Here is an 8,010-nt window from a genome sequence, read left to right as displayed (position 1 = left end):
TTTTTCTTTCGATGCCGGTCTGACTCATATATCTCTACATGAAAATTCCGCTTATTATCCTGCTTTTCTAGCTCCATCCGCCATTCTGTTCGTTGCCAGCGCCATCTCCTCTAAAGATAATCCCTCTCAGTAACATACCTGAAGCCAAGTACGTCAAGATAAAAGCTTCTATTTTCGATGATTGCCACCATGTTCCAAGTGGCGGTGAAAACTCAGAATCACCTCTGGTATTTCGCGTGTTCGGCACATACAACTCCCTTTCTCGAAAATCGTTTGCATGAGCGCACGAAGAACATTACAGGTCAAACATTTTAGCTAGGAAGAAAATTCTGTTATGGTAACCGACATGCTCCGATAGAACCTCTCGAGAGGCTATAGTTTTCTCAAAGTTACAAATTTAAAAAATCTCCAACGAGTAAAGGAGTGTTCGCTCCTGACGGCCGACAGATATCGCTAGTTTCTGAACGTCCAGGAAAACTTGGCATAAATTACTCTTCAGCTCAGTCTGTGATGCGGTTTCATTACTGACGTAAGTTTCCTACATCAAAACCACTCCTAGAATATAGCTCCTGTTGGCCCCATCGCACACAGTGTGACCCCGCAGCTTTCCTCGCTTCCTACCGGTCTTCGACCACTACGGTGCATTGTTTCAACATTTTTAACAAGGTTTTCGCGTACGGCCTCTTATCGTCATATCGAATTTCACACAAAAGTAATTAGGGGTATTCCAGAGCTACTGTGCTTTTATAGTTTCTACACACTGTCAGTAGGTTTGAAAGAAGCTAGCAGTCATTCAATTCAAGCAGCGCATAACAATATTTTGTTTCGTTTTTGTTTCCGGTGCCGATAAATGGTAAATCAGTATAACCAATTTTTACGTGAAATGCAATTGGTCAGAAAGTGGAAGAAGAAAACGTCAACAACTACGACCTCCGCATGAGTTCGGATCGCACTGAAGGTATCTGGTGCTTTTTCCGCTACTTTCTAGTCAACTGTGTTTGAGGTAAAAACTTATTGCACTACTGATCTCCCATTTATCAATTTCAAAAATAAAAATAAAAGTACATTCCCCAATGTTTTCCATGTTTCCAATGACTGTTTGATTCTTTCATAAGTAATCTTACGAGCCCTTCATTTTCCTTCCATAGAATAGGTGGAGAAATGTCATTGTGTCAACGGCGCATTGATTTTGCCCGGACGCGCAATGGATGACACCGCCTAAGTCATACATTAAGCATTCATGTCTTAATACCATATGAGGAACATAACGCAGTGAGATCTTGCTTCTCGTATCATGATTCTTACTGAGTCGTGAGCCTAATTTCTAGTCATGCAGTCATCTTCCCACTGCCCCTGCCCCGCATGACGGAAAGCATGGTGGCTGTTTCAGCAAACGATCGCTGAGCTCTCATCACTCAGACAACTATCGCACATTGACAACTATGCCGCGTTTTCATTTGGCGCCGCTTGAGAGAGCAGAGGTGCTTGATGAATCTACGGCAATGGGTGGTGATAAGGAATTCGAGAGTTGGATGGCCGGTAGCATAGACTGCACTTAAACCGGGTGAAGTGAAAGGGCCAGCTTTGCAAAGCAGTTACGGTACAGCTAACGCAATGCAAGCAACCGAATTCTGTCTAGAGCTCTGCCCTGTACGGCATCTTACTAACCCATGTTTATATTTAATACGCAAAATAAGCTAATTTAGTAAATTCTGCTCGAATTTTGGAACAAGAATCAGCGCGAATTTCATGATACTCACTTTGGTTGTGACGCGTTGCCGATATTCTGTGCTTGGAGTTATTTAGATTTTTGGCGACCGTCTATCTCCTTCGTAGAGCAGCATGCAGTGGGGTGGAAACTATGCTGATCACAGGCTTTGCCAAAATAAGGCGCTAGTTTGGAACAGCGGGAGTGTAAGCGAAGAGTTCCTGCGTTAGACTCAAGCGCAGCCTCAACACGCCAATCGTGAGCGACAACCTCCTAGCGAGACCTTTTAACGCTAATGTCGTCTTTTATGCTACTCAGAAAGAAAACACTCACTGAACGTTTCAAACGGGGTTATGCTTATAGCTGCGCACAGCTATGAGAAGGAACAGTCTAACCCTTCGAGTATAGAGGGGGAAAGCTGCGCCCCCAAAGTACGGTGATGACGCGGCAGAGCTGATATCAACTGTCTTAGTTTCCTGATCATCGGCTTCAGCATTTCTCTTTATCCGCTCGCTCGTGCATCTCATCAGCTTACGCATCAAGTCAGGGTAATGTGAACCTTGCCACGAACAGACTAGAGCTCACTTTGGTGCCAAAGGAGGTAACTTGAAGCTGTCCAAAGGCATCACAGACGTTTTAAGAGCGTGCACACAGGACCGCTGGGACATAAGCTATCTCTGCTTCGTAAGCGAACTCTAGGCACTACGTCAGGCCTCCAAGAGGAAAGAGAACAAAAAATAAACGCGACACGAGCTTGGACCAAAACCGAAACTTTGGAACAGAGACCGAAGCAAGAGAACTCGGTTATATGGTCAGCCATTACCTTTTGACCTCGTGATAAGGCCTATCTTGTTTAGTGTGGCCTTTTCCACCACAGCTGAGCGGTGCGTAAATGTGCTATAAGATTCTACACGCCTCATTGCAGTCTTGTAGCTGATTATATTTCCTCAAGCTTTCAGCGAAACGCGCCGCTTGGGCGTCGGTGTCCGACGTGCACATAATGAAAGCGTGGCCCAAAATGTAGCCCACCCTGCCTTCAACAATGGACAATGCACTTAGCAAGTAATCATGGAGAACCTCGAAAAAATCAACCCCCCAGCACCAGTGCAGCGAAGGAAGACAATTTCTGTGCTAAACCTAGGCTAATGTTTAAGCAACTGTTTAAGCAACTAAGGCAGTTTATCACATCTCCATGTTCTGTACTAACTACTACCTTCATTGCTTACACCGCAATCTTCCACTCATTATAAAAATTTCATAAACTCAATCTATCGAATGGCCTAAGAACCATTACGGGATTCGCATATTTGTAGTCATGAGTTTTCCATTTTGCCCTGTGCATTGACGCGTTTTTTTTTTAATTCAATTCAGGCGCTTTGGCATTTAAACATAGCAGACCTCTTGAGCGCTTCATATGAAAGTTTCCTCATTCTGACTGTTGTGCAGCATACAATGCTTCTACATATTTTAATCCACTGATCATCCAAGAATAAGAACTTTTCCATGCTTGGGAAAATGCATTGACATACTTGCGTTCGTTTTGTGCTGCATGTGGTGTTTGTTGTCGTCTACAATCACATTTTTTTTAGCAGTCATCCAGTAGAACTGAGCGTAAGTCCTCTAAACCGAAAATGGTTTCCCTTCCGATGAGTCTCAAGTAAACGCAAGGAAAACAAGGCCTTTTCAGAATATACGGTATTTAAACCTCCAATTGCACTTATTAAAGCAAATGCGAATAACATGCCGGAAATATTTTCTGCAGTCCCTATATCAACAAGGCTATAGCTATATGCCATCTGCAGCGACCTAAAATGTATAATTAATCAGGAACAGAGTCCTCGCTTAATAGTTTCATTCAGTAGTAACGCCTGCACAGCACAGGATAGGACTGATGAAAGTAGAACATCCCAACTCCTGGTCCACAAGCTTGCATGTAAATCACGTTTATAGGCATTACTGAATATTACGGTGACAAGTAGAGTTTTTGGACTACTAAAATACGCGGACTAAGGTTGTATTTATTTTAGCGATAAGAAATAAAAAAAAAACAATAAAATCTTTGTCGACTGCCAATGACAAAACAAAAGCATCGCAGGACAACCGTTCACGGTCCTACTTGAATCTTTCACTACGGCGTAATTAACGCAAAATGTACTAATTACTAACCCACATGATGAAAACAAAGCAAAAAATGTGCAACAACGCCACACAGGTTAAGAAAAATAGATCTTCCTAGGTGTTAGCTGAACATTATCAGGAAGTGTTTAGATTGCCACAGGGAGCCTGCAGCCAACATATTAGGAGGAACATAATATCAGTCAGCATTCAACGCGTATCAGTCATAATATCGTCACCTAGTGATGACTGCAGTGCGGACAGCAGGAAGAGAGCGAAAATGGCTTCTAAGCAAAACTCTTTACTTGGCCTGACTTGCGCCCGCAAAGAATTGAATGAGTCGGCGGCGGCGTAGCAACGAGCGTGCTCGGTGGTTGTCGAACCGAATCCCTGCCGCTGTCGGCCATGCCCAATTTAACGCTGACTTAGAAGGGTCAGGGTTCGAGCTAGTGGGTAGTCAACATGAAGATCCATAGCGCACACAGTTGAAGGGACATGAACTTCACAAGATAATCGTCGTTAGTCATCTATACCTGTTCATTACGTCATCTTTATAAGGTTGTCCGCGCCAAATAAAGATCGTTCAGTGGAAGTTTACCGCTTGTGTTGTGTCCCTTCAATTGTGTGCGCTATGGATCTTCATGTTAACGCTGACAGCGAACTTTCGAGACAAAGTGTGCAAAGTTACAAGAATATTATGGAACAACGTAGAATAGTCTCCGACTGACTCCCATCAATCGAGATAAATGGGGTCGAGTCTTGCATCACACAGAAAGCGATAAAGCGGCGTGCCGGCAGCTTTGAACAATGAACGAACAAAGAAACACTACAAATATTACTGGCATTACTCCCCTCTTAAAGAAACACCCGATTCTTTAAAACACAAGGCAACTACACACAAATAAAACGGATTATGCAAAAATAAACGCCGAGTGTGGAAACACAGCGTGCTTTAGCGCGCATAATAGGGCTTTCGACGCACGACGTGGACAACTTCTGGTCGCACGTGGCGTCGCTGTGATGCAGTCATTTTGTCAGGGACGACTTCATAGTCCAGTTCACCTAGGCGACCTTGTACGGGCCTAAATAGCGCCGAAAAGTTTTTCACTCAATCCGCAGCGGCGAATGGGCGTCCAAACCCAGACTCGGTCTCCTGGTTTGTATTCAGCGTGGCTTCTTCGTAGGTTGTAGCGTACAGCGTCGGTCCGCTGCTAGTCTTTGATCCGTAATCGGGCAAGTCTTCGAGCTTCTGCACATTGAAGGTAGGCGGCGAGGTCGACGTTATCTTCTTTGGTAACGTTGGGCAGCATGGCGTCTAATATGGTCGCGGCCTCCCTGCCACAGACGAGCCTAAAAGGCGTCATTTGAGTGGTCTCCTGCACTGCAGTATTGTAGGCTGAGACGATGTAAGGCAGGATGGCGTCCCAGGTGTTGTGTTCGGCGTCGACATACATGGCGAGCATATCAGCGACGGTTTTGTTCAGGCGCTCCGTCAGTCCGTTGGTCTGCGGGTGGCATGCAGTTGTCCTTCGGTGGCTGGCTTTCCAGTAAGGCAGGATGGCTTGCGTCAGTTCCGCCGTGAATGCTGTTCGTCTACCCGTGAAGAGCACATCGGGGCCGCCGTGTAGCAAAAAGGTGAACTCCACAAAAAATTTTTCAACTTCTGCCGCTGTTCCGTTCGGTAGTACTTTTGCATCGGCGTAGCGGGTCAGTTAGTCGGTCGCTATGATGATCCACTTGTTTCCAGACGTTGACTCTGCGAAAGAGCCGAGCAAGTACATGCCGATCTGCTGAAAGGGCCCTGAGGGGGTTAATGGGCTTCAGAAATCCTGGTGGGCGGGTGGGAGGGGTCTTTTGTCGTTAACAATTTCGGCAGGTTTTCACATAATGTGCGATATCGGCAGACCGTCGGGGCCAGCAATGCTAGTCTTGAATGCGGTGGAGGGTACGCGAAAACCCGAGATGTCCAGCTGTCGGCTCGTCGTGGGAAGCCTAAAGAACTTCTTCGCGCAGACTTGTAGGTACAACAAGGAGGTAGGCTGTTTTGTTCGCTGCAAAGTTCTTCACGAGGACATCATTTTGTACACAGAACGAAGACAGTCCTCGCTTGAAGGAGGTGGGGCCCGAAGAAACCTTGCCTTTCAAGTACTCAATGAGGCGTTTTAGGTCGGGGTCCGAGCGTTGCTGTTGTGCAAAAGAGCTGGAGCTGATAGGTCCCAGGAAGGCGTCCTCATCGTCGTCCGGCGGTGGTGGGTCTACAGTGGCTCGTGACAGGCAATAGACGTCAGAGTGCTTGCATCCGGACTTGTAAACGACAGTGAAATCAAACTCCTGGAGGCGCAGGCTCCATCGGGCAAGGCGGCCGGAGATTTCTTTGAAACTGGCAAGCCAGCACAGTGCGTGGTGATCGCTGACCACTTTGAACGGTTGTCCGTACAGGTCGGGGAGGGATTTCGACGTAGCCCAGATGATCGCAAGGCTCTACTTTTCAGTTGTCGAATAGTTAGCGTCGACTTTGGACAGGGAGAGGCTAGCGTATGGGATTACCTTTTCCAGTTCGTCAGTTTTCTGAATGAGGACAGCGCCTAGGCCTACACTGCTTGCGTCGGTATGAATTTCAGTCTCGGCGCGTTTTCATCGAAGTGCGCGAGGATCGGTGGGGACTGTAAACGACGCTGAAGTTCCATGAAGGCTTCTACTTGCAACGCTTTCCATTTAAATGGCACGTCTGCCTTTGCCAGGTGGGCCAGAGGCTCGGCGATTGCCGAAAAGATTTTGACAAATCGTGGGTAATACGTGCAGAGTCCGAGGAATCTGCGCACGCCTTTCTTATCGGCCGGCGGTGGCAATAGTGCGACGCAGCTGTTTTCTGCGTGCCTGGGCGTGCTCCCTCCTTCATAACGATGTGGCCTAGACACAGCGGCTTTTCATAGGCAAAGTGGCACTTCTCTGCTTTCAAGGTTAGACCAGACGACTTTATTGCGTCTAGTACTGTTCAAAGTCTTTTTAAGCGCTCTTCAACGTTCGAGGCGAAAACAACGACGTCACCTCAGACAGATTTGCCACTCCAAATCTGCCAGCACTGTATTTATTACTCGCTGAAACGTCGCTGGTGCAGAACAGAGACGAAGTGGCATCACCTTGAACTGGAAGAGGCCATCCGTATGATGAATTCGGTCTTCTCGCGATCTCTTCATCGACCTCAGTTTATCAGCAGCCGCTCTTGGGGTCCTTCGGTGAGAAATACTTGGCATTGCAGAGCCGGTCCAGTGTGTCGTCGATGCGAGGGAGGGGGTAGACGTCCCTCTTTGTGATGTTGCTCAAGCGGCGGTAATCAATACAGAGCCGAAGTGCGCCGTCTTTCTTTCGCACTAGAAGAATCGGTGCCGCACAGAGGCTTTTTGAAGGCTGGATGACGTCGTCGCGAAGCATTTCTTCCATTTGGTCCCGGATGGCTTGTCATTCTCGCGGGTACACACGCTAGGGGATTTGGCAGAGAGGGCGGACGTGCTGGTCGGTTGTAATGCGATGCTTGGCAATCGGCGTTTATCGGACCTTCGGCGATGACGAGAATCACTCGCTGTAGCTACGAAGCAGATTACGCAGCTGATCTTCTCTGTTCCGGGCCAGGGCACGGTTGATGTCAAAAGTGGGCGAGTTCTCCTGGTCAGGCGAATCTTCGGCGGATGGATCGGAGAGGGCGAAGAAGTCTCCTACGTTGCATATTTCGTCGAACAAGGGAATCATCGTTCCTTGGTTAACGTGCCGGTTTTGTTCGCTAAAGTTAGTCAGCAGTACTTCGGCTTGGCCATTGCGGAAATGCGCGACGCCTCTTGCGATACCGATTCCTTGGTCTAGAAGCAACTGCATGTTCCCCTCGATGATGGCTTCAGTGTTAGTGGCTTCCATGGCGTCTGAGGTGACGATGACTATTGAGCGGGGTGGGACGCTGAATTGTTCGTCCAGGACACTCAGGGCAACGTAATGTTCCGCAGTTCTGATTGAAGGGATGGCCTCGTCCGTGGGAAGTGTGATCAAACGCGTTTTCGATGAATAATGTAGTCCAATCTGCCTTGGGCGGACGTAGCTGTGCAAGCGGTACCCTTGCTGAAGTTCATCCAGCAGAGTCTAGCTCTATCCGATGTACGTGAACTGCTATGGATATAAAAATAAATCCAACGGTATAG

The sequence above is a fragment of the Amblyomma mixtum genome, chromosome 2, assembly GCF_055824585.1.
Source record: "Amblyomma mixtum isolate Tamu chromosome 2, ASM5582458v1, whole genome shotgun sequence".
Taxonomy (NCBI): Eukaryota; Metazoa; Arthropoda; class Arachnida; order Ixodida; family Ixodidae; genus Amblyomma; species Amblyomma mixtum.
Note: the sequence above shows the minus strand (reverse complement) of the source record.